The 26,181-nt window shown below is 37.4% G+C and overlaps 1 protein-coding gene across 3 annotated transcripts in view; it reads left to right on the forward strand.

Moving 5' to 3' along the window:
- KIAA0825 (KIAA0825 ortholog) overlaps positions 1-26,181 on the forward strand; it is a 426,841-nt gene that overhangs the window by 17,513 nt on the left and 383,147 nt on the right. For 2 of the 3 annotated variants that reach the window (XM_045999247.1, XM_045999249.1), the window contains exon 2: positions 14,482-14,632. The exons of the other annotated variant lie outside the window; for it this stretch is intronic. The gene's annotated coding sequence lies outside the window, so the exon portion shown is untranslated. The remainder of the gene's footprint in view (positions 1-14,481; positions 14,633-26,181) is intronic. 3 annotated transcript variants of the gene reach the window in all.

The following is a 26,181-nucleotide window of genomic DNA, read 5'->3' on the forward strand; positions in this document are numbered from 1 at the left end:
CGATGTTTCTAGGGAGAAGTTGCTGTGGCTGAGGTGGAGGAGGTTGCTGCCTGTGTTCTCCTCAAAGATTTTGATGGATTCTTGACTCACATTGAGGTCTCTCATCCATTTTCTGTCTATATTTGTGTGTGGTGTAAGGAAATGGTCCAATTTCATTCTTCTGCATGTGGCTGTCCAATTTTCCCAACACCATTTGTTAAAGAAAACTGTCTTTTTTCCATTGGAGATTCTTTCCTGCTTTGTCCAAGATTAGTTGACCATAGAGTTGAGGGTCTATTTCTGGACTCTCTATTCTGTTCCATTGATCCGTGTGTCTGTTGTTGTGCCAGTACCATACTGTCTTGATGATGACAGCTTTGTCATAGAGCTTGAAGTCTGGAATTGTGATGCCACCAACTTTGGCTTTCTTTTTCAACATTCCTCTGGCTATTCGGGTTTTTTTCTGATTCCATATAAGTTTTAGGATTATTTTGAAAAAAATTGATGGTAAATTGATAGGGATTACATTAAATGTGTTGATTGCTTTAGGTAGCATAGACATTTTCACAATATTTGTTCTTCCAATCCATGAGCATCGAACGCTCTTCCATTTGTTTGTGTCTTCCTCATTTTCTTTGATGAGTACTTTATAGTTTTCTGAGTACAGATTCTTTGCCTCTTTGACTAGATTTATTCCTAGGTATCTTATGGTTTTGGGTGCAATTATAAATGGGATCAACTCCTTAATTTCTCTTTCTTCTTTCTTGCTGTTGGTGTATAGAAATGCAACTGATTTCTGGGCATCGATTTTATATCCTGACACTTTATTGAATTCCTGTATGAGTTCTAGCAATTTTAGAGTGGAGTCTCTTGGGTTTTCCACATAATGTATCATATCATCTGCAAAGGGTGAGAGTTTGCCAATTCGGATGCCTTTAATTTCTTTTTGTTGTTTGATTGCTGAGGCTAGTACTTCTAGTACTTTTAGTACTATGTTGAATAGCTGTGGTGATAGTGGACATCACTGCCATGTTCCTGACCTTAGGTGAGAAGCTCTTAGTTTTTCCCCATTGAGGATGATATTCACTGTGGGTTTTTCATAGATGGCTTTGATGATACTGAGGTAGGTACCCTCTATGCCTAAACTCTGAAGAGTTTTGATCAAAAAAGGATGGTGTACTTAGTCAAATGCTTTTTTTAATATCTATTGGGAGTATCATATGGTTCTAGTTCTTCTTTTATTAATGTATTGTCACATTGATTGATTTATGGATGTTGAACGAACCTTGCAGCCCAGGAATAAAACCCAGTTGGTACTGTTCGATCCTATTGGCTAGTATTTTGGTAAGAATTTTTGCATCCATGTTCATCAGGGATATTGGTCTGTAATTCTCCTTTTTGATGGGGTCTTTGTCTGGTCTCATAAAATGAGTTTAGAAATTTTCCTTCCATTTCTATTTTTTGGGACAGTTTCAGGAGAATAGGTATTAATTCTTCTTTAAATGTTTGGTAGAACTCCCCTGGGAAGCCATCTGGCCCTGGGCTCTTGTTTGTTGGGAGATGTTTGATGACTGGTTCACTCTCCTTACTGGTTATGTGTTCAGGTTTTCTATTTCTTTCTGGTTCAGTGTTGGTAGTTTATATGTCTCCAGGAATGCATCCATTTCTTCCAGATTGTCAAATATGCTGGCATATAGTTGCTCATAATATGTTCTTATAATTATTTGTATTTCTTTGGTGTTGGTTTTGATCGTTTCTCTTTCCTTCGTGATTTTATTAATTTGGGTTCTTTTTCTTTTCTTTTTGATAAGGCTGGCCAGGAGTTTATCAATCTTATTAATTCTTTAAATAAACCAGCTCCTAGTTTCATTGATTGTTCTACTGTTCTTTTGGCTTCTTTTTTTTTTTAAAGATTTTATTAATTTATTTGACAGAGAGAGATCACAAATAGGAAGGGAGGCAGGCAGAGAGAGAGGGGGAAGCAGGCTTCCCACTGAGCAGAGAGCCCGATGTGGGGCTTGATCCCAGGACCCCGGGATCATGACCCAAGCCGAAGGCAGAGGCTTAAACCACTAAGCCACCCAGGCATTCCTGTTCATTCGGTTTCTATTTCATTGATTTCTGCTCTGATCTTTTATTATTTCTTCTCCTGCTGGGTTTACGCTTTCTTTGCTCTTCTTTCTCCAGCTCCTTTAGGTGCAGGGTTAGGTTGTGTACTTGAGACTTTCTTGTTTCTTGAGAAAGCCTTGTATTGCTATATACTTTCCTCTCAGGACCTCTTTTGCTGTGTGCAGAGATTTTGAACATTGTTTCATTTTCAAAACATTGTGTTTTCATTTTCATTTGTTTCCATGAATTTTTAAATTTCTTCTTTTATTTCCTGGTTGACCCATTCATTCTTTAGTAGGATGCTCTTTAGCCTCCCTGTATTTGCGTTCTTTCCAACTTTCCTCTTGTGACTGAGTTCTAGTTTCAAAGCATTGTTGGCTAAAAATATGCAGGGAATTTATCCCAGTCTTTTGGTACTGGTTGAGACCTGCTTTGTGACCTAGGATGTGATCTATTCTGGAGAATGTTCCTTGTGTACTACAGAAGAACATGTATTCTGTTGTTTGGGGGTGGAATTTTCTAAATATATCTGCGACGTCCATCTGATCCAGTGTGTCATTTAAAGCCTTTATTTCCTTGTTGATCTTTTGCTTAGATGATCTGTCCATTTCAGTGAGGAGAGTGTTAAAGTCCCCTACTATTATTGTGTTAACATCGGTGTGTTTCTTTGATTTGTAATTAATTGGTTTATATAATTGGCTGCTCCCATGTTAGGGGCATAGATATTTAAAATAGTTAGATCTTCTTGTTGGACAGACACTTTAAGTATGATATAGTGTCCCTCTTCATCTCTTATTATAGTCTTTGGCTTAAAATCTAATTTATCTGATATAAGGATTGCCACTCCAGCTTTCGTTTGATGACCATTAACATGGTAAATGGTTTTCCACAACCTCATTTTAAATCTGGAGGTGTCTTTGGTTCTAAAATGAGTTTCTTATAGACAGCGTATTGATGGGTATCGTTGTTGATGTTTTTTTTTTTTTTTTTAATCCATTCTGGTACCCTGTGTCTTTGGATTGGGGGATTTAGCCCATTTATATTCAGGGTAACTATTGAAAGATATGAATTTAGTGCCATTTTATTGCCTGTAAGGTGACTGTTACTCTATATTGTCTCTGTTCCTTTCTGGTCTGTTACTTTTAGGCTCTCTCTTTGCTTAGAGGACCCCTTTCAATATTTCCTGTAGTATTGTTTTGGTGTTTGCTAATTCTTTTAGTTTTTGTTTGTCCTGGAGGCTTTTTATCTCTCCTTCTATTTTCAGTGACATTCTACTTGGATATAGTATTCTTGGCTGCATATTCTTCTCTTTTAGTGCTCAGAATATATCATGCCAGTCCTTTCTGGCCTGCCAGGTCTGTGTGGATAGGTCTGCTGCCAAGTTAATATTTCTACTGTTGTATGTTACAGATCTCTTATTCTGAGCTGCTTTCAGGATTTTCTCTTTGTCACTGAGACTTGTAAGGTTTACTATTAGATGACAGGGTGTGGACCTATTTTTATTGATTTTGAGGGGGATTCTCTGTGCCTCCTGAATTTTTTTTTCAAGATTTTATTTATTTATTTGACAGACAGAGATCACAAGTAAGCAGAGAGGCAGACAGAGAGAGGGAGAGGAGAAAGCAGCTTCCCTGTGGAGCAGAGAGCCCAATGTGAGGCTCGAGCCAAAGGCAGAGGCCTCAACCCAATGAGCCACCTCCGCGCCCCATGCCTCCTGGATTTTGATGCTTGTTCCTTTGCCAAATTAGGAAAATTCTCTGCTATAATTCACTCCAATTTATCTCCTGCCCCTCTCTCTCTTTCTTCTTCCTCTGGGATCCCAATTATTCTAATATTGTTTTGTCTTATGGTATCACTTATCTCTCGAATTCTCCCCTTTTGGTCCAGTAGTTGTTTTTCTCTCTTTTAGTCAGCTTCTTAATTCTCTATCATTTGGCCTTCTATATCACTAACTTTCTCTTTTGCCTCATTTATCCTAGCAGTAAGAGCCTCCATTTATTTTATAGCTTTTTTGATTTCAACTTTTCTAGATTTTTAGATTTCTTTATTTCTCCAGAAAGGGATTTCATTTCTCCATAAAGGGATTCTCTAGTATCTTCCATGCCTTTTTGAGCCAGCTAGCACCTTGATAATCATCATTCTGAACTCTAGTTCTGACATCTTACTAATGTCCATATTGATTAGGTCCCTAGCTGTCGGTATTGCCTCTTGTTCTTTTTTTGTGTGTGTGCTGAAGAACTCACTTTCATTTTATCCAGATAAGAATAGATGAGTGAGAGAACAAAATACTAAAAGGGTAGCATTGACCCCAGAAAAATATACACTAACCAAATCAGAGGAGACCCAAAACCAGGGGGAGAAGAAGGGAAAAAAGAAAAAAAAATAGATACATAATATATACATATTATATCTATAATATGTATAACACATATTTTATATATATATTTACATGTATGTGTGTGTGTATATATATATGTGTGTGTATGTATAGGACTAGTGAATAGAACAGAGACACACACTTGATTTTGGGTGTATTTTTGTTTTAGATGAAACTACCTCCCAAAATCTTAAAGAAAGAAAAACTTATTTATATATACAAAAATAAGGTTCAACACAATGAAGGGATGGAAAAGAATGTAAAGATGAAAATTAAAAAAGATTCTAAAAAAGTAATTGATAAGAAGTTGGTTAAAAAAAAGAGGAAAGAATGTGATCAGACTGAAGACTAGAACAAAGCCATCATCTAGATTTAGGGTATATTTTGATCTATTAGAAGAAACTGTATCCCAAAATTTTAAAGAAAAAGAAAACCTATATGTATCAAAAAAATAAGGTTAAATACAATGAAGGGATAAAATATGATTATAACAATGAAAATTTTAAAAGATTTTTTAAAAAGTATTGATAAGATAAAATAGTTAAAAATATTAAATAGGAGAGGAAAATTTTTAAAAATAGAATAAGAAAAAAAAAATTTTTTAATTTAACTTGAGGGGCGCCTGGGTGGCTCAGGGGATTAAGCCGCTGCCTTTGGCTCAGGGCATTATCTCAGGGTCCTGGGATCAGGCCCGCCCCCCCCCCCCCCCCCCCCCCCGCATCTGCCTCAGCATCCCTGCTGAGCAGAGAGCCTGCTTCCCCCTCTCTCTCTCCCTGACTCTCTGCCTACTTCTGATCTCTCTCTCTGTCAAATAAATAAATAAAATCTTGAAGAAAAAGAAAAAGAAGAAGAAAATTTAACTTGAAAAACTAAAGGATCATGTGAAAAATCCATGCATTCTGTGTGCTGTATTCCTCTGGTTCTGGAGTTCCGCAGTTCTCCTTGATTGGTAAACTTGGACTTGGCTGATGTTCTTGCTGATCTTCTGGGCGAGGTGCTTGTTGAAGTGATTCTCAAATGTTTTTGCCTGAGGTGGAATTACACTGCCCTTGCCAGGGGCCCGCCTGAGTAATCGTTTCTGTTTTGCTCTCCTAGCTTTTGTTCCTTGAATGCTTTCCGTTCAGCTTTCGTGGATGCAAATGAAAATGGCGGCCTCCCAATCTCGGGCCTCATAGGAACCAAGAGCTAAGGGTCCCCCTCCCCAGTGTGCCCTCAGAGAAAAGCAATCGCTCCCATCTTCCTGATCTCCAGCCGCACTCTGAGCTCACCCAGCCTGTGCCCTAGTTTCTATTTCTGTTGCACAGTCTCCTTCGGAATCTCCAAACCCAGTAGTTTCCTGCAGTATGCTCCTCCACCACTCTTCCCTGCAGAAGAAGGAGGGGGTCTCTCTGGATCTGCCACTTGTGGGGTTCCTGCTCAAAAATCCGTGCCCTGACTGTTCCTTGGATCACAGTTTAAGGTAACCCCAAGCTCTGAGCTCCCTCCTTGCCTCTGTCCTGCAAACAGTTTGCTTCCCCACTCCGATACCTGGGAGTTCTGCCACACTCAGGCACCACTGGTCTTTCTGTGACCCTGAGGGTCCTGAGACCACACTGTGCCCACAAGGCTTCCACCCCCGTTTAACCACTGGAGTGACGTTTCTTAGGGGAGCAGACTTCTAAAAGTTCCAATTTAGTGCTCCGCTGCTCTACCACTTGCGGGGGAGCTGGCCTCTCCCTCTGTGGTCTATTTTCCCGAATGTCACCTTGGAATCACTTCTCCACACGTCCTACCTTCTGGAAAGTGGTCAATTTTCTATTCCTAGAATTGCTGCTCTTCTTCTCTTTTATTAGGTGTTCAGATTGATTTGGTAACTATCTATCTGAACCCCTGGGACCTGATGATATTTAGATCTCCTACTGCCGGGGCTTTTTTTTTTTTTTTTTTTTTAAGATTATTTATTTATTTATTTGACAGAGAGAGATCACAAGTAGATAGAGAGGCAGAGAGAGAGAGGGAAGCAGGCCCCTGCTGAGCAGAGAGCCCGATGCGGGACTCGATCCCAGGACCCTGGGATCATGACCTGAGCCGAAGGCAGCGGCTTAACCCACTGAGCCACTCAGGCGTGCCGGGGCTTATTTTTTAAAGATACATTTATTTTAGAGTGATGGGGAGAGCAAGTGTGTGATTGCAGGGGGGAGAGGCAGAGGTAAAGAGAGAAAGAACCCTAAGTAGACTCCGTGCTGGGAGCAGAGCTGCATCCAGGGCTCAATCCCAGGATCCTGAAATCATGACCTGAGCTGAATCCAAGAATTGGATGCTCAGTGAACTAGTACCCCCCTGGTACCCTGTAGCCCATTTTATTTTATTTTGAATTGGATTATAACTGATACACAGTGCTAGTGTCAGGTGTATAACATGGTGATTTGACAAGTCTATACATTATGTTATGCTCCCCATAAGCGTAGTTTCCATCTGTCACCATGCAGTGCTGTTACAGTACCATCGTCTATATTTCTTATACTGTACCTTTTATTTCTCTGACTTACACGTAACTGGAAACCTGTATCTCCCACTCCCCTTCACCCATTTTATCCATCCCTCCACCTTCTCCCCTCTGGCAGCCATCATTTTGTTCTCTATATTTATAGGTCTGATTGCGTATTCCTCTTCTATTGTTGTTTATTCATTCACTTGGGTTTTTGTTTTTTTTTTAGATTGCACATATAACTGAAATCATATGGCATTAGTCTTTCTCTGTCTGACTTATTTCACTTAGCATTATAGGTCCATTGATGTCGTAAAGAGCAAGATCTCATCTTTTTTTGTGACTAAGTGATATTCCACTGTGTGTGTGTGTGTGTGTGTGTGTGTGTGTGTGTATGTATATATATATGTATATACCACATCTTCTTTATCCATTCATCTATCAATGGACACTTGGGCTGCTTCCATATCTTGGCTATTGTAAATAATGATGCAGTAAACAGGGGTGCATGTATATTTTTCAAATTAGTGTTACCATTTTCTTTGGATAAAAACCCAGGAGTGGAGTTATTGGATCGTACTGTTTTTCTATTTTAAGTTTTTGAGGAACCTCATACTGTCTCCCACAGTGGCTGTATCAATTTACATTCCCACCAACAATGTCCAAGATTCCTTTTTCTCCGTATCTTTGCCAACCCTTGTTGTTTCTTGTCTTTTTGGTTTTAGCCATTCTGACAGGTATGCGGTGATACCTCATTATGATTTTGTGGTTTTTGATTTGTATGTCCCTGATGATGAGTAATGTTGAGCATCTTTTCATGGGTCTGTTAGGCATCTGTATGTCTTTGGAAAAATATCTTTTCAGAACTTCTGCCCATTTTTAATTGGATTATTTAGCTTTTTTGGTGCTCAGTTATATGAATTCTTTACACACTTTGGATATTAACCCTTTGTCAGATATATCATTTGCAAATATCTTCTCTCATCCAGTAGGTTGCCTTTTTGTTTTGTTGATGTTTTCTTTTACTGTACAAAAGCTTTTTTGATATAGTCCCAATAGTTTAATTTTGCTTTTGTTCCCCTTTCTTTAGGAGATACAGCCAGAGAAGTATTGCTAAGGCTAATGTCAAAGAAATCACTGCCTATGGTTTTTTTTAGACGTTTTATGGTTTCAAGTCTCACATTTAGATCTTTAATCCATTTGGAGTTTATTTTTGTATGTGGTGTTAGAAAGTGGTCCAGTTTCATTCTTTTGCATGTTGCTGTCCAGTTTTCCCAGCACCATTTATTGAAGAGACTGTCTTTTCTCCATTGTATATTCTTGCCTCCTTTGCCATAGATTAATTGGCCATATAAATGTGGGTATATTTCTGGGCTCTCTGTTCTATTCTATTGAACAATGTGTCTATATTTGTGCTAGTACCATACTGTTTTGATTACGGCTTTGTAATATCTCTTGAAATCTGGAATTTTGCTATTTCTAGTTTTCTTCTTTCTCAAGATTGCTTTGGCCACTCAGAGTCTTTTGTGGTCCCATACAAATTTTAGTATTATTTGTTCTAGTTCTGTGAAAAATGCTGTTAGTATTTTGATAGAGCTTGCATTAAATCTGTAGGTCATTTTGAAAAGTATGTTCATTTTAACATTATTAATTCTTCTAATCCATAAGCATGTGTCTTTTTAATTTCTTTCTTCTACTTTGGCTGCCTTCTTTTGTATTAAATAAATCAAATGCACATTTTTGTTTTTAGTGTAACTTTACATTTTAATTAATTTCTTCATGCTTGCTCTAGACAATATAATGTACATCTTAATTTATCACAACCAACTTAATACCATCCAGTTCCTACCAAGTTAATTTTGATAAAATATAGAAACTTTATTTCAATATAGTTCTGTTCCTTCCTCATCTTTTCTGCTATTATTGTCATAAGTATTAACATATTCCATTTTATAAACTGAACAATGTATTGTTATAATTTTTAATGCAATCAATGAAAATAAATATAATACTTTTAGCTTTGTGGGGGGGTCCAGCATGGGGATTGAACTCACAACCCTGAGACCAAGAATCACATGCTCTACCAGCTGAGCCTCCCAGGCAGTCTTTTATATTAACCCACATATTTAACATTTTTGGACCTCTCCATTTCCTGCTCTGTGCTTAAATTAACATGTGGTGTCATTTTCTTTAAGCTGAAAATTTTCCTTTAGTATTTAATACAGGTCTCCTAGCAGCAAAGTCTCAGTCTTTTTTTTTTTTTTAAAGATTTTATTTATTTATTTGACAGAGAGAGATCACAAGTAGGCAGAGAGGAAGGCAGAGAGAGTGAGAGGGAAGCAGGCTCCCTTCAGAGCAGAGAGCCGGACGTGGGACTCGATCCCAGGACCCTGAGATCATGACCTGAGCCGAAGGCAGCGGCTTAAACCACTGAGCCACCCAGGCGCCCCGCAAAGTCTCAGTCTTTATTTCATCTTCAGTTTTAAAAGTGATGGCTTTATTTCATCTTCGATTTAAAGGATATCTATTCTTGCTATAGAATACATAGTGGCTTTTTTTTTTTCTGACTGTTTAGAATTTCTCAGTGACTGATTTCTGGCCTCCGTTGTTTTATTGGTACTTTGTTGTATGGGATGAGTTAGTTTTGTTGCTTCTAAGATTTTCTGTTTGTCTTTGTAATTCAGTAGTTTGATTATGCTATGTCTAGATATTGATCTCTTTATAATTGTCCTACTTTGTGTCTATCGAATTTCTTTGATAAGTAGATTAATTTGCTTCAAATTGGTATGTTTTTGTCCTTTATTTCTTCATGTATTTTTTCTATCGCTCTGTCTTCACTCCTGAGATACTCATTACGTGTCTGTATGTATGTATGGCTGACATACATACATACAGAGGTAGTGACAGAGTTCAGGAGCAGGGAGGGGAGGGAAATGCAGGCTGCCCACTTAGTAGAGAGCCCAATGCAGGGCCCCATCACAGGACCTTGGGGAGCATGACCTGAGCCAAAGGCAGACAGTTAACGAGCTGAGCCACCCAGGAGCCCCTCATTACATGTTTCATTATATGGTTTTGATAGTCCCAAATGTCTCTGAGTCTTTGTTCATTTAAAAAAAATTTTTTTTTTATCTTTTCTTCGGATTGGGTAATTTCTATTTATCTATCTTAGATTCACTGATTCTTTCATCAGTTTATCTTGAATCTGCTGTCATTCCCCTCTAGTCAGTTTTCTTTCTTTCTTTCTTTTTTGTTAAAGATTTATTTATTTTAGAGAGAGAGAGCATGAGTTGGGGAGGGAGAATGAAAGAGGGAGAGGGAGATTATCTCAAGCAAACTTGAGCTTGGAGCCTGATGCCACACAGAGCTTAATCCCATGACCCTGAGATTATGACCTGAGCAGAAATCAAGAATTGGATGCTTAACTGTCCCCCATCTCTAGTGAATTTTCTGATTGTACTTTTCAACTTCAAAAATCCATTTGATTTTTTTTTTAATTTGTTTCCTTGTTGAGAACCTCTTTTATTTATTGTTGTCTTGCACTCATTCTTTAAATAAGATCACCTTTGGTTCTTTGAATATATTGGTAATAACTGCTTTGAAGTCTTTGTTTAAATCTAACATTTAGGGACACTCAGATGGTTTCCCCTATTTCTTTGCATGTTTCATAATTTCTTGTTGAAAACTGGGTATTTTAGATCACCTATTGTAGTAACTCTGGGTTCTGATTTTTTTCCCCCCTCTAAAGGTTGTTGTTGCTTTGTTCATTTGTTTGTTTCTTGGTTTAGTAATTGGCCTAAGTACAGTGACATCTGTCTCTCTTGTGATGTGTGGCACTGATAAAATCTGGTTTTTTGTTTTCGTTTGGGTTGGTTTTAATATTTTGGTTTGAGTTTTGCGTTTGGCTTTCTAGGACTTGCTCCTCTGTCTGTGTATCTTAAATTAAGAACTGATTGTTGGACATTGCTTGTGTTTAAACACATATAGTCAGTAAGTCTTCTGTCATCTATCCATGGATCTCTGTAGAGAATGCATTTAAAGTTTACATAGTTTTCAGGTGCGTTCTGGCTTTCAGTCTCTGCTGGCCTCTTTCACATTTGCTCTATGTATGTGATTATTTGGCCTCGGGAATATGTGAGTAGCTTTGTTTCTCTCTGGTCTCCCTTGCACATTCTCTCCACCTTAGCCAAGAATATGTCTGCCCCATTTATGACCATGACTTTGGACTAATGGAACTGTTTACTCTCCTTGCTTGCCAGTTTCTAAGATCATCACTTCCCCTGAAACACTGTTAGACATGGACATAACCTGCCACTGAAGTTCAAGTTACCCCATCTTTGACCACAACAAAGATGTTTCCGGTATTTTTTTTTTTTTAAAGATTTTATTCATTCATTTGACTGAGAGAGAGACGAAGAGCATAAGCAAGGAGAGCAGCAGCTAGAGGAAAAGGGAGAAGCAGGCTCCCTGATGCTGGGCTTGATCCCAGGACCCTGGGTTCATGACCTGAGCTGAAGACAGACACTTAGCCAGCTAAGCCACCCAGAGTCCCAGATGTTTACAGTCTTAATGATCTTCCCCATCCTGGAAGAACCTCGTACTAACTGAATTGTAGTTGATGATGATGACAGAGGCCAGACCAGAAAGTGACAGGGTCCTAGTGTTCTTATCTAAACATTAGCAGTCTTTCAAAGCATGTTTACATGCTTCTCAAATTGTTATATCCCTTTGGTCAATTTCTAGAGCACTGAAATGATTATATTTGTCAATTTTGTCTGGCTCTTTAGTTTCGTTTTGGAAGAATATTTGCTGATTGCACTCAACCATAGCTGGAAGTCCTATTTCTGGTTTTGTATTATGTATACATTTTTTTTTCTTTACTCCCTTACAGTGATGGAAAATTTACATGTTAATTGTGTTGTCTCTCTTTTTCTTGGAGTAAATTTTGTTTTAAATTGGTTTCCAATGTGGGGGATAAAAAAAAAGGTTTTCCTCAAATGCCCAATGGTTCTTGACTGTACATTCTTGCTAGAAAAGAGAAATTCAAGCATGCTGGAAGTCAGCTAAAGGCCTGAGTGAGGCCAGCTTTTCTTTGGGGACATCCATACCCATATGGCTTTACCTCATTTTTTAGACTGTTAATTCATTTCTTCAAACACAGTACTTCTCCCATCTACTTATTTTATTCTCACAGCCATATATTTAGCTATGAACAAGTAAAAGACAAAGTACGTAGCTGCACCTACAAAAAGGTAAGAGAGGGAGATTCAGGATATGTTAGCTTCACTTCTCAGTCCCTACTTCTGTCAGGGGTATCAGGTCATTCCTTTAATTGCAGCACTCTCTGCACACTTTCTAGGGTTTGACTTTTCCTACTTTCTTCCTTCCATGAATGCTCTTACCTCTGTCATTTTCTGTAAATTTGTAGTAATGACTTTCTCAGTCTCCTCATCTCAGTGGTTTACATCCTCTCCCCCAACCCACACATACCTTTATTATCTTTTAAGGGGGCCTCTTGGAGATGAGGGAAAATGCATGCTGATTGATCTTCCAACCAAAAACATTGTCCATATTTTTTCAAATTTTTTTAACGTCAACTCTACCCCAGTGTGGGACTCAAACTCAGGACCCCAAGATTAAGAGTCCCATGCTAAACTGATGGAGCCAGCTAGGCATGCCTTGTCCACATATTTTTAAACAGTTGCAATAGAATGTGTACATGCTCTCTGGGGTCCTGTTTTCACTTCACCATTTAAGCATTTTCTACATTGCCATAAGTCTTCATAACTATTGTTTGTAGTGGAATTTGAATGCATTTTTAAAGAAGCAGTTTGTGGTGTTTTCATGATTACAGTGGTTATTATATTTTAGTTACTACCTCCTTTTCTTTACCCTTTTCTGCATCCTGCCATCATGCCCTTTACTTTTCCTCGGGTAACTAATGATAACAACATTGACAGTTTGTGAAGTAGGAAATCTTAATTTTTTTTTTCCTTTGGTCAAGCTGATTGGCTGAAAGCTATCAAGAAGGGCAATTTGACCTGGAACAGGCTGACATCATCATCAAAAAGGCAATTTCAGTTACTTACGGGTTTTCCAAGAAATCTTGTGATTTCGGCTATGAAATGCAGATGACATGTTATATCTCTTTAATGGCATCCTAGCTTGGTATCTTCATCTTAGTTCTTAGATGGAACTGAACCATTTGGTTCTTTTGACTATGAAGGTGTTTGTTTCTGATGTAATAACTATTGGAAGTCAGTTTGGGATAGTGGGTGTTAGTAACATTTACCCATTTGCATATTAGTCACCAGAGAAAGGCAAGAAGTATGAGGGCAGTCAGTAAATGTCAAAAGAAACATTTGGGAGCTTCTTCATAGCAGTTTTCTAGTCAATGGAGGCCTAACCAAGAGTTGAGTCTTACAGATTAAAGATAACAAAATAGTCTTTTTTACTCAGTAATTCATTTATTGTTTAACTTTTTTCCTTTAGTGAGGCAACATAAAGAATAAAAAGCATAGGTTTTCAAGCAAATAAGTAAAGCTATTTGTACACGATGTAAATTTAAAGAGAAAATACAAAAATAAGAGTTGGGCATATATCCAGGATAAGAACATCAGTATACAAAAATTATACAAATACCTATTTAAACAAAAAATGAAAATGCTTTTGCAAAGAGATAATATTTACACTAATATTGACAATATGAAGTCTCTAGGAATATATCTGATATAACAAGAGAGATATGAAACTCCCACGGGGAACATGGTAAAGCTTTATTGTGGCACATTAAGAACTCAGAAGTGGAATGATACACCATACACATGGCTTGCAAAACTCAACTTTGCAGATGCTCAGTTTAATCAACACAGTCTCAAATTCCTGTCTCATTTTGGTGGGGAAGGGGGAATACTTGACAATAGAGTCTAAAATTATCTAGAAAGACAAAAGGCCAGTCATCAAAAATAGCAACAGTGTACTTGGATGGAGGGAATGACAAATAGATTGGCAAGAGTGGTCCATAGCTCCTCAGCATTGGTGGTGTTACCTAGAGGTTTCTTAGAAATACAGAATCCCAGGCACCAGTCACGGATCAACTGAATTGGAATCTATTTTAATAAGATAATCCAGAAGAGTGAGAAAAAAATGGATTTTAATAAACTATTCTGGAAATTAAACTGGTAACTAAACAGGAAGAAAGGAATTATATCGAAAGGCATTGCTTGTGTTATGCGCTGCATCCAAACTTTATTCTATATAATTTACATTTACTGAGGAACATTTGAAAAATCAGTGAAAAGGGATGTTTTGAATGTACATTTTCCTAGGTGCCTCTGTTATTTCATGTGCCTGTAATCTATGGATCTTCTTGTTAATAAGCTTTTCTTAGGCACCCCAACTTTAGCATGTCTTTATACATCTCCAGCAACTCTCAACTCCTGCCTGTATGTCAGAACTTAATGATAGTACTGTCACTACCAATGTAGACAAGTATTGTGACTCTGTGCCCTCCATTGTGACAGTAATTAAGTTTTATTTAATTATTTTATAGGTATATTTTATATATGTTGGGGGAAAAAAACTCAGCTAAAGATAATAAGGAAAAGGCAGCTCTTCTACCGACCACTTGGAAGGAAATAATTTCCCACTTATTTGGGATTAGAAGACTAGCTCATTCTCAGAGTCTTCTGAAACAAAATTAGGTAAGAAATGTTTTTCTTCATATTTTGAATAATTTTTTCTCTGCCTGCTCTGTCTCCTTGAAGGCTTCTCTAATTCTTTTCCTTTGGCCTCCAAGAGAAATACAGTTAGCATTTTCCTTGAGGAAGTTACCATGCCAGCCAGCTGTCAGCCTTATGATGTACCTGATCTCCCGTGTCAGGGGAAGCACAATTCAATTTTAAACTAAGTCTTCTGCACAACAGTGCAGCAAGGCTGCCAGCATCTCTTTTTATGTACCTTTCTTTGAAATCCTGCCTTCTACCCAAGCCAGTATGGTTTTATTTTTAAATCCTTTGTGTGAGATAAAACCACCACTAACTGACTTTACTTGTCTTTAGTTAAAAATCAGTGAATCGAATGAAATAATCTGTAAGTATTTCTGCTCCTCTTTCTCATTTCTAGAAAATAAAGTACCCCTGCTTGTTTAACTTATGACTTGTCTAAACATGTTGAAAGCATTGACTCTAAGACATAACATTCAGACTCTGAAAGGGAACTGTGACAAGTTCAGTCAGAAGGGAAAAGAGGAATAATTTATAAAAGGTGCTGCAGATAATGATGCCAGCCAGTTATTTTAAAATGCATCCATCTCACCTTTTAATGAATTAGATTTGTCAACAGCAAATATTTTATGCACCACTTCTAATAAAAGTGGCATGCTCGGAATGCAGTGCTTTGAGGTTGGCTTCTTCAAAGCCTTAGGAGTATCTTCAATTCAAAGATATTTTTTAAATAATAGATATTAAAAAGTATATTTAAATAATATTAAGGTTGTGACACAAACACCAAATGACAAAATTCCGGGAGTTTCAAAGCAGACACTGACATGCCATCACTATATTCACACAAAAACTGCTTTTTAAATTAGGAGTGCAACAGACTCATTTGGGGATTGTGTGTCAATTTACCTTTAAATTCTCTTGTTGTTTTGGTTGGTGTCACAACCTTAATGTCAGCTTTTCGAATAGGTCTCTACGTTTCGTTAAAAAATGCATATGATAAATCTAAGAAGCAGAAATAGGTCATACTGAAGTGGAATTCCTTGCTTCTCTGCTGTTGAAAGACAGATTATACCTGCCTCGGAAGTGGAAAAGTTAGCTCAGGCATTTTAGTAAATTTTTTTTTCCAGGAATTTGATTCAGGCCAGTATAGACTGAAGTAACAAAACATGAGCTGTTGATAATAATTCTGTTCACAATCTGTTCTTCTTATACCTCTCATCCTAACCCATCCCATCTTGTTGTTTATCACCTCTCTAGATGTTGAAAATCACAATTCCCATGCTTAATGTTTTTTTTTTTTTTCACTAAAAGTACCGAGTTAAGCTTTATGGTTATTTCATTTGAACAATCCTTTTTCAGTGTATGTGAGTATATGTAAAGCCTGCCTTAAAACTTCATGTGGCAGTCCTTTCTATAAAAGACTTCTATGCAGATTTTCTAGGGGAGAGGGCAAAATCTCGTTTTTTTTTAAAGTGACTTGTTACAGAAAGTAAAATGTAAAGTAAAATCTGGTATGTTGTATTGTGTGTTAAAAATTTTTCTATTACCCCTGCGCTCATTAAAGGGGCAACCAGGAGCATTCTGCCTGGAAAGAGCAAAAGGAAAAAGAGAGAAGGAAAACAGTCATCTATTCACCCACATTCCTTTCTTTTCCTGGATTCTTAACTGTCATAATCTCACAGCTCAGGTCTGCAATGTCTATGCTGAATCTAGCTTTTTGTTTTGTTTTGTTTTCTGTTTTTAAGATTTTATTTATTCGACAGAGAGAAAGAGACAGAGAGAGAGAGAGCGCGCACGTGAGCGAACGGAGGGGAGAGGGAGAAGCAGGTTCCCTGCTGACCCTGGGATCATGACCTGAGTCGAAGGCAGATGCTTGACCAACTGAGCACCCAGGCACCCCTATGCTGAATCTAGTTTCGATTTAGAAAAACAAACATATTAGAATCTGTCCCATAGTTGTCTTTTTCATCACCTCAGTTAGAGATACGAAAGATTAAAAGAGAAGCAAATTACCTATTGATCTTTTCTTGCTGACTCAAAGATACTGACCAACTTAAAATTCCACTTAAGTCTCAACTCCTCTTTGATTGAACCACCAGGTTTTACCCTTCCTGGTTTTTAGCAGTGACTGAGCAAACATTAATCTTTCTTTTCTAGTGTACTCCACTCCATCCACTCTATTTTTCAAGCAGTTTTGAATTTTAGAAATTTTTAATAGTTTTCTTTTGGGATGATGCTATGGAATGTTATCTTCACTTCTAGTCCTAACTTTACTTTTCCTACCCACTGGACCCTCCCATATCACATCAATATTAAATCATCACAATTCTGACAAGTAATATTCTTTCTAAGCTCATCTTCAACAGCGAAAGGGAATTATGCTGCAGTGGTTTGAAATTGTGTGTAGTGTAGTGTTTGTGTAGTGGTTTGAAATGTATACATTTGGGAAGGTTTGGGCTAAATCCTTTAAACTCATTGAAACTATACTAGTGCCCTTGTTTGCAGTCAAATGCTCTACCACTGAGCTATACCCCCTGAAAGTGCCCTTGTTTGAACAACTTTTTCCCCCCCAGAATAACAAGTGGTTCTTTTTCTTTTTCTAAGATTTTATTTTTAAGTAATCTCTACACCCTACACTGGGGCTCGAACTCACAACCCCGAGATCAAGGATAGCATGTTCCACCAATGGAGCCAGCCACCCACGTGTGAACGAATTTTTGAAAACATGACTGTTGTTCATACTAATACTAGTACTGATTTGGATTTGGTACAAATGAGACATTTTAAACAAAAATGGCTGTTTCTAAATTCAGAGGAAGCTACTCAAATAAATGAATTAGAACTCACTGTATACCTATGATATAAAAAAGTTTTCTGGCAGAGAAACAAAATATTCTTTTTAAATATTATAGACCAAGCCAGCTTCATGCAAATTCATTTAGAGCAGTTTCAGATTTATGTATTTAATAAAGCTAGGTAGTGGATCTAACTTATGTATTTAATGTCCTTCAATGAACAGTGATGTTCTAGAGACTGCCTGGGAAAGAATGATGAAATTTTATTTAGTGTTTCTGCTGTATCAGTCAGTTCTACAAATGACTTTCTAATGGGTTGTAGTATATGCTTTTAATAGTTTTCTGTAATATTTATTGAGTGCTTTCTATATGCTGGCAACTATTTTACATATTATCTATGGATTAGCTCATGTAATCCTCATAACAACACGTTAATGACCTTGCTATTTTACAGATGTAGTAGAGGCTCACAAGAAGGTTGCAAAACTAGTAAGTAATGCAGCTCGAAGTCACACACCAGCAGGGTGACTCCAAAACTTGCATACTAAACCCTCACTACTCAAAATGTGGTCCTTGGGCCACAGGGATCCATTACCTGGGAACTTGTTAGAAATGGAAAATCTCAAGCTCTACCCCAGACCTATTGAAAAATCTACATTTTTAATAAGATTTCTAGGTTATTGGTTCATTGCATTTGAGAGCATGATTCTAAACCACTATGTTCTCCTGCCCTTATATACAGAATGAATTTTTTAAAAACTGATTTCTGTCTTTTTCTGCAGTGTAATGCTGAATTGTCACCTTTCTACTATTTTGGGTATTCCTATCATATATAAAGTATATTATAATGAAATCTGAGAAGTAAATATGAGCAGGGATCCTATGTAGACCCAAGTTACCTTAAAATCAATTGTATAAAGAAGAGGAGGGGCACCTGGGTGGGTCATTCTGTTAGGCATGCAACTTTTGAGTTTGGCTCAGGTCGTGATCCCACAGTTGTGAGGTAGAGACCCATGTCAGGCTCCAGTTGGGCATTGAAGCCTGCTTAAGATTCTCTTTCTCTGTCTCTTGGAAGAAAGAAAGAAAGAGAGAGAGAGAGTGAGTGAAAGAGAAAGAAAAAAAGCAAGCAGGGTGGGAAATCTTCCAGAGTGTAAACAACAAGAAGTCTTTCTCTCCATAAAGCAGCTAACTTCTTCAAGGGCTGAGACTTTCCTAAATTACGGTGTAGCACAGTGAGTACAAACTCTAGAGACTGGCTGCCTATTTCAGCTCCTATTTCTAGTTTGTGGGACCTCAGGAAAGTTAAACAGCTCTCTGTACCTCAGCTTCATCACTGGGAAAATTAGGTCTACCTGATACTTACTACACAGGATTAGTGTCAAGATTAAATGAGTAAGCCATGCAAAGGATCTAGAACAGAGTCTGATATGAGGCAAGTAAATAAATGTTAGCTTCTATGCTTTATTGTTGTTAGCTATCATTTCCATCTTAGAATAGATTCATATCTCATACTTCTTCATTATCAGTTGGTAAAAAATTGGCAAATATTCTTGTTAGCAGAACTCACCACATAAAGGAGTATCTTTTCTGTTAAGGGTCCAAACCATAAACTTCAGTATTTGTGTTTTTCTGAAAAATGTCTCACTGAGGCATTTCCTTGCCTGTGAGTACTGCTAAATGCCACTTGATTGTGGTACTTAACCAGTTAAGTCCAGTGAAATCAATTCAAAATTAAAGTGAAATGTGTTAACATATTGAATTTTTAAATATATGTGCTTTTAAACTGAATAAAGATAATGAGGATTATAAGCCCATTTGGCTAGCCACTTGCGTAAGTAATACAGAAAAATTAAGTGGGTAAAGAATGTTTATTTAAAGACTGAGTGCTCCAGTAGCTTCTTTGTTTCCTTCTGGGTGCACCTAATTCTGAAATTAATCATTGTAGTCTTTAGGGGAAGTACTCAGTTAACTTTTCAAGAATATATCTAATGTGTGAAGTAAGATTGCATGTTCCTAGAAAGAAAGTGCCATTTTGAAAGCTTATCTGTGAAAGGCACTGAGATAAAAATAGTTGGCAAAAAGAATGCCCTGAGAAACTTTTAAATTGCCAATTCCAAGACCCACACGTAGAGAGTTCTCTTCACCAAGCCTGGGATGAGGCCCAGATATTTGAATTTCTAACAGTGGGTAGGGTAGTTCTACTTCAATTAGTCTTGGAGTAGACTTTGAGAAACACTGCAGTAAAGACAAAGACATGAATTTGATGCAGTTTTTTTCCATTTTCTTTATCTTCCTTGGTTTTTCTCCCTACTCTCTGTTAGTGGCCCCATGCCAGTCCCTAAAAAAAAAATTTTTTTTACCCTTTCTCAAAAACCTCTCTTCCAGATTTATTAGTCATGTCTTTGCAGATGGTTCTACATAATGATCACAGGGGTCTCTTTTTAATCTAAATAATTTAAGCCAAATGCAGGTGCTTATTTAATTTAGAGGCTGTGGGTACATTAAAAAATAAAGAAGAAAAAGGAATAGAGTGGAGTAGGAAATATCAAAGCAAGCATTAAGGGTAAGCAATGTTTCATGAAACTTTGAAGATAGGTGTGTACACACATACATAAGATTCGAATGCACTTTTTAACCATGGGTCATAGTCTAAAAATTTTGAAAGATACTGTCTGAATCCTGGGCCTTTGAACTTCAGTGTGACATTAGGACCTAATATGTTTTCTCATGCATTCCCCTTATATATTGCCTCCAGCTCTATTCGAGACATTTCCCTTTGTATAATACACTCAAAATCATCTGTGTAAAACTGCATTTGCCATGCCGTCCTATCACCATTTAACTCCTATATTTAAAAAAATATTCATAACTGTCATCCAGATGAAACTTTCAGAATTTCCTTTGTAATAATCAGCTCTTTTTACATAAATTGTCATGTAGCCTCATCTCACTACCCTGTTCTGTCCTTAGGCCCTAACCAGCAAAAAAGTTTATGGGGACTGTACTAGTAACCCACTCCTCAGCTAGCTTGTGTAAGGCTAGCATGGGCATGCACTGAATGATATCTCTGACAGCCTCAGCAAGACTGTTGGGAGCCTCTGACCACAAGCATGCCCTGCTCTGTATGATGCCCATCTCGCTTTCTTAGCCACTGTCATATTTGGTCTTTTCCTCCACTGAGTTTTATTGCCCAGGAAGACCCCACACCTTGGCTTCACTCTTTGCCAGCTTCTTTTTTTTTTTTTTTAATATTTTTATTTATTTATTTGACAGAGAGAGAGAAATCACAGGTAGGCAGAGAGGCAGGCAGAGAGAGAGGAGGAAGCAGGCTCCCCGCTGAGCAGAGAGCCCGATGCGGGGCTCGATCCTAGACTCTCGGATCATGACCTGAGCCGAAGGCAGAGGCTTTAACCCACTGAGCCACCCAGGCGCCCCTCTTTGCCAGCCTCTGATGACACATCCACAAATCACCTTTCTCTTAGGGTGACTTTATAATAATTTTCAATTTGTCCTATTTGGTTTCTCTAGTCACTTGGGTTTAAAATGAAAGCTTATTTATACCTGGGACTTGTAACACCTGCCTGGTTTTCTTTCAGCTATAATTACCTTCTTCATTCAATAATCCCTATCTATATATATTCTGGAAAGTTATTTCAAAAGCCATCTTTCCTTTTCTTGTGGCTCATCCTCTTCCTATTCATCATCACCTTCATGTGGATTAATTCGCTGTCCTGATTGATCTTCCTACCTCTGTTATCTCAAACCTTCTTAACACTCCATTTGAAAAACATTTTTAAAACATTAGTTAGTATTGCCTTAGTAAAACAAACACAAAAAACAAAAACTCTGACTCACTGTTTTGAATAGGATAAAATTCAAATATTTTCCTTCTAGAGGGAAAAAAGGCTTTAACATACCTCTTCAGTTTTTTGTTTGTTGGTTGGTTTAAAAAAATCCATAGCATACCTCTTCATTTTTTTTGTTTTGTTTTAAATAAGCTCTAAGCCCAACATTATGCTTAAATTTATAACGTTGAGATCAAGAGTTACATGCTGTATGGACTGAGCCAGCCAAGTGCCCCATACGTCTTCAGTTTTATCTTTCACTATTTTCATCCATGAGTTTTCTGCTCTGCCTCCCCCAAATAATCCCATTTATGTTCTAGAGATGTTCTCATCATTTTCCTTACCATGGTCCGCCGTTGGTGGTGGTTCATAAACCTGGAGCTGGTAGCTGTAGCTGGGGTTTAAGAGTGGGATCCTGGTGCATACAAAGAAATCTCAAGATGGAGATGTAATTGTATACTGGTAATAAACAACTTAGTAAGAGCCCAGGTTGTGGAAGAGTACAGACATAAGCAGGAACCAAACTCATCATTCACTTCTCACGTTACTATCCAGCTGAGGCTTCCCATGTCCTTTCTTCACTACTTGTTGGATCATTCCCAGAATAGCAGAGGACTTGAACCTACGTAGAGTGAGAGATTAAATGTCTTCAACTGTGGGGCCTGTGAGGCTATGAATTTTGGAGATCGCTGGGCTCCTCCCTTTAGGAACGCTTTCATTTTCCTTTTTTCTGGGTGACTTGCAGTCTTGATTTCCTCTGCCTTGAAAGAAGTTCCCATTGCAGGATTCTAGGTCATTTGTTACTTGTACCACTCAGTGGATACTAAATTAGTTGAGGTTTTATAATATTTTTTTTATATTTGTTTTTGCCTTTTGTGTAAAAATTAAGACATGTTCATTATACCAAGTTCAAATAAATATAGGAAGTTATTAAGAGTAAAAATTTCCTTTTTTCCTGTGCCATTTTAGTTACGCTGCCCATAGATTAACACTAATAATTTGTTAAATTTCCTTCCTGATATTTTGGGTTGGTTTGTTTGTTTCAAAAATATTTTACTGTATCATGGTGTGTATATAGTTCTATAACTTATTTTTTTAAATGAAATAATACAGCTTTCTGGAAATATTTTCATGTCATGCCATACAGAGCTGGATTATCATTTTTATGTATACATGAGGTCCATTTTATTTATGTTATATTTTTATTTGAAATATCATGTATTCTGATATTATATATCCAGTTTGCCCAAGAGAGTATCATTTTCTGCCTTTTGTCATATTTCATTTGGCTTAGCATTTTTCTCAGATTTATCATTTTTTAATTTTCATTTTTTAAAGGTCTTATTTATTTGAGAGAGAGAGAGAGTGGGAGAGAGAGAGAGCGGGAGTAAGTACCAGCGGGGGAAGAGAGAGGGAGAAGCAGACTCCTCGCTGAGGAGGGAGCCTGGTGAGGGGCTCAATCCCAGGACCCTGGGATCATGACCTGAACCAAAGACAGACGCTTAGCCACTGAGCCACCCAGGTGCCCCTCAGATTTTTCATTTTTGAATGAAGTCTTACTTAATAGTTGCATGTCATTAAACCAAGCTTAGGTTTAGGAAGACCTTCATTTTGTACTTCTACATTCTGACATCATGTCATATTTGAGATGCCAGTGTAATAAACAATTCTCACTTTAACATATGGTTAAATTGGCAGTAGCCCATTTCCCTTTTCCAGATCCATTCCGGAAGTAATAATAGCTAACACATCTTTTTCAAGGGCATCTTTTTCAGTTTGTTGGTAAAGTGAGTGTGCTCTGGCATGAGCACTTAGGTACAGCTAACTTTTCTAGGTCTTGGGTGATGCTGGTGACAGAAGTATTCGATGCTGCTACCTCTGCTCACCATTTAACGTGTCAGCCACTTGTGCTATGCCCATGCCCTTGCCCTTTGGCCTACACAATGTTTCCCAGCCTTTGTTCAGTCTTGCCATAGAGTAAATGCAGTCTAAACTCTATTACTATGAGGTCTCTATCATGTATTGTAAATCTACAACTACTTGTTTATTGTTGGGTAACACACACACACACACACACACACACACACACACACACAGAGCACTGAATTTCCTTTGATTGCTGAAATGAATTAATGTGTAACTCACACAGTGGGACTATAATAACATCATTGATCACATGAAAATAAGATGTCTATCTGTTGAAGAATCAACATCTCTTGCACAGTCATATTTTAAGATTGTGCCTGAAAAAGCTACCTTTAATACTTAGGTGCAAAAGGTACATTTGTGTACCACTCTGTGGAACTTTACTTTTCACTTAGATCCGGTGGCTGTTCTAAATTAATTTCTCTCATTTGCAATTATGAGTTTTCTTGTTCATATATAAAAGGTGAATCAATAACTGTTAATGTATTGGCTCCGTTAATAGAACTTTATCAGCAGTTAGATAATGCCAGTTTTACATCAGTATCCTTGGATACGTCTAATAAAAAAGGAATTAATTCCAATAATAGTTCAAGTTTCATGTCTAATTCATGGAATCAGTGTAAAACATTTAGAAGTTTATTTTGTAAAAGATGAACTACTTGGCATTATTATGGATACTATTATAAATTGAATTCAGAACTGCAATATGATAATTTTTTAGTCTTGGTGATATTAAAAATATCTTGTGATGGAACATAACATCATAACAATTTTTAAATAGAACCTCTGAAGAGAATTACACTTGAAATATGTTGTGATGACATGATAATTTGTAATTACACCCCCCCAAATCTGCAAAATCTACCAATCTAACTAGGAGATGTGCTTGTCAAAAAGTATAAATATTTAGGGTGCCTGGGTGGCTCAGTGGGTTAAGCCAATGCCTTCGGCTCAGGTCTTGATCTCAGGGTCCTGGGATCGAGTCCCGCATCGGGCTCTCTGCTCAGCAGGGAGCCTGCTTCCCTCTCTCTCTCTCTGCCTGCCTCTCTATCTACTTGTGGTCTCTCTCTGTCAAATAAATAAATAAAATCTTTTTTAAAAAAAGTATAAATATTTATATGAACATAAGATTTGTATGTACATAAGATTTATATACATAAGATAACCAGCCATATCTTTTTATGAGTAGACTGCTTTTGAAGAAAACAGAAATAACTTAAGCATGGTAGTATATACTTTTTCTTTTTGGATTTTAGAAATGCTTGAAATGTTGAAGAATTACTGTACTTTAAAATTGACTTTAAGTACCTATTTTGATATTAAATATTCTTTTTTTCTAGGATTTTATTAATTAATTTATTTGAGAGAGAGAGAGCTTGAGACAGTGTGCACAGTCAGGGGAAAGGGCAGAGGGAGAAGGAGAAGCAGACTCCCCACTGAGTAGGAAGCCCAACATGGGGCTCCATCCCAGGACCTTGGGATCATGACCTGAGCCAAAGACAGACACTTAACCAACTGAGCCACTCAGGTGCCCAGTATTAAATACTCTTGTAAAATTATTCTCAATTTTTTTGTGTGTTACTGTCTTCAAAATCGATTAGAAATCTTTAATGAAAGTGTTGAACAAATGGTGGGCAAAAAAAAAAAAAAAAAATCATTTTATGTTAAGCATTTAGGGAATTGTTGAAAATAAAGCTCACATATAGGAAGACCTTGAAATGTATCCCCATGAAATTAAAGGAGAAACTGAACAAATTAAATGATGAGAACTCAAATGATGTACAAGATTTATTTATTTTTCTTTTATTTTTTATTATTTTTTAAAGATTTTTATTTATTTATTTGACTGAGAGTCACACAGTGAGAGCAGGAACACAAGCATGGGGAGTGGGAGAGGAAGAAGCAGGCTTCCCGCTGAGCAAGGAGCCCAATGTGGGCCTCGATCCCAGGATACTGGGATCATGACCTGAGCCAAAGGCAGAGGCTTAACGACTGAGACACCCAGGTGCCCCATGTACAAGATTTAGTTGTAAAATTCCATAATTGTGTTTTGAAATACATAGACTTATGAGAAAAATCTTTTCATGGATTTACATTTTTAAAAATTGGATAAATTGATATTCTAGTTCACAGTAAAGTTGAACTGGGAAGTCCTATAATTCTGCAGCATCTAAATTTAGCAAAACATTAAAAAATAACCATAAATATTTGATGAGGTTTTTTTTTTAAATTTCAGAAATTTAATTTATAGGTATTTGAGGTGTTTTGTGTTTTTTTTAGTTATTGGTCCATAAAAGGCACTCTGCTTGGAGACAAAAAAACCAAAAACTAGTACTTTTAAGAATACTTGGGTTAGAGTTGAGGGAAACTGGAAGGGGAGATGAACCATGAGAGACTGTGGACTCTGAAAAACAACTAGAGGGTTATGAAGGGGCGGCGGGGGGGGTGGGGGGGTTGGGAGGTTGAGGGACCAGGTGGTGGGTAATGGGGAGGGCACGTACTGCATGGAGCACTGGGTGTGATGCCAAAACAATGAACACTGTTATGCTGTAAATAAACAAATAAAAATAAATAAATTAAAAAAAAAAGAATACTTGGGTTAAATACTCATATACTTTATTATTAAAAATTAAAATTGAGGTTATTCTTCATTTAGCAAAACTTGCTGTGAACTTAATAAATTCACGAGGTAACTTAACACCTGAGGAAGATGATATAGGTGTCAGCAATCTAAAATTTACTTGCCCTTGGGGTGCCTGGGTGGCTCAGTTGGTTAAGCAGCCAACTCTTAGTTTTGGCTAGATCATGATCGTGGCATCCTGAGATTGAGCCCGTGTGGGGTTCTGCACTCTGTAGGGAGTCTGCTTGAGGATTTTCTATCTTTCCTCTGCCCCTCCCCTCACTTGCCTGCTTGTGCTCTCTTGCTCTCTCTCTCAAATAAATCTTTAAAAAAAAAAAAGTC

This window comes from Meles meles, chromosome 3 (assembly GCF_922984935.1).
Source record: "Meles meles chromosome 3, mMelMel3.1 paternal haplotype, whole genome shotgun sequence".
NCBI lineage: Eukaryota > Metazoa > Chordata > Mammalia > Carnivora > Mustelidae > Meles > Meles meles.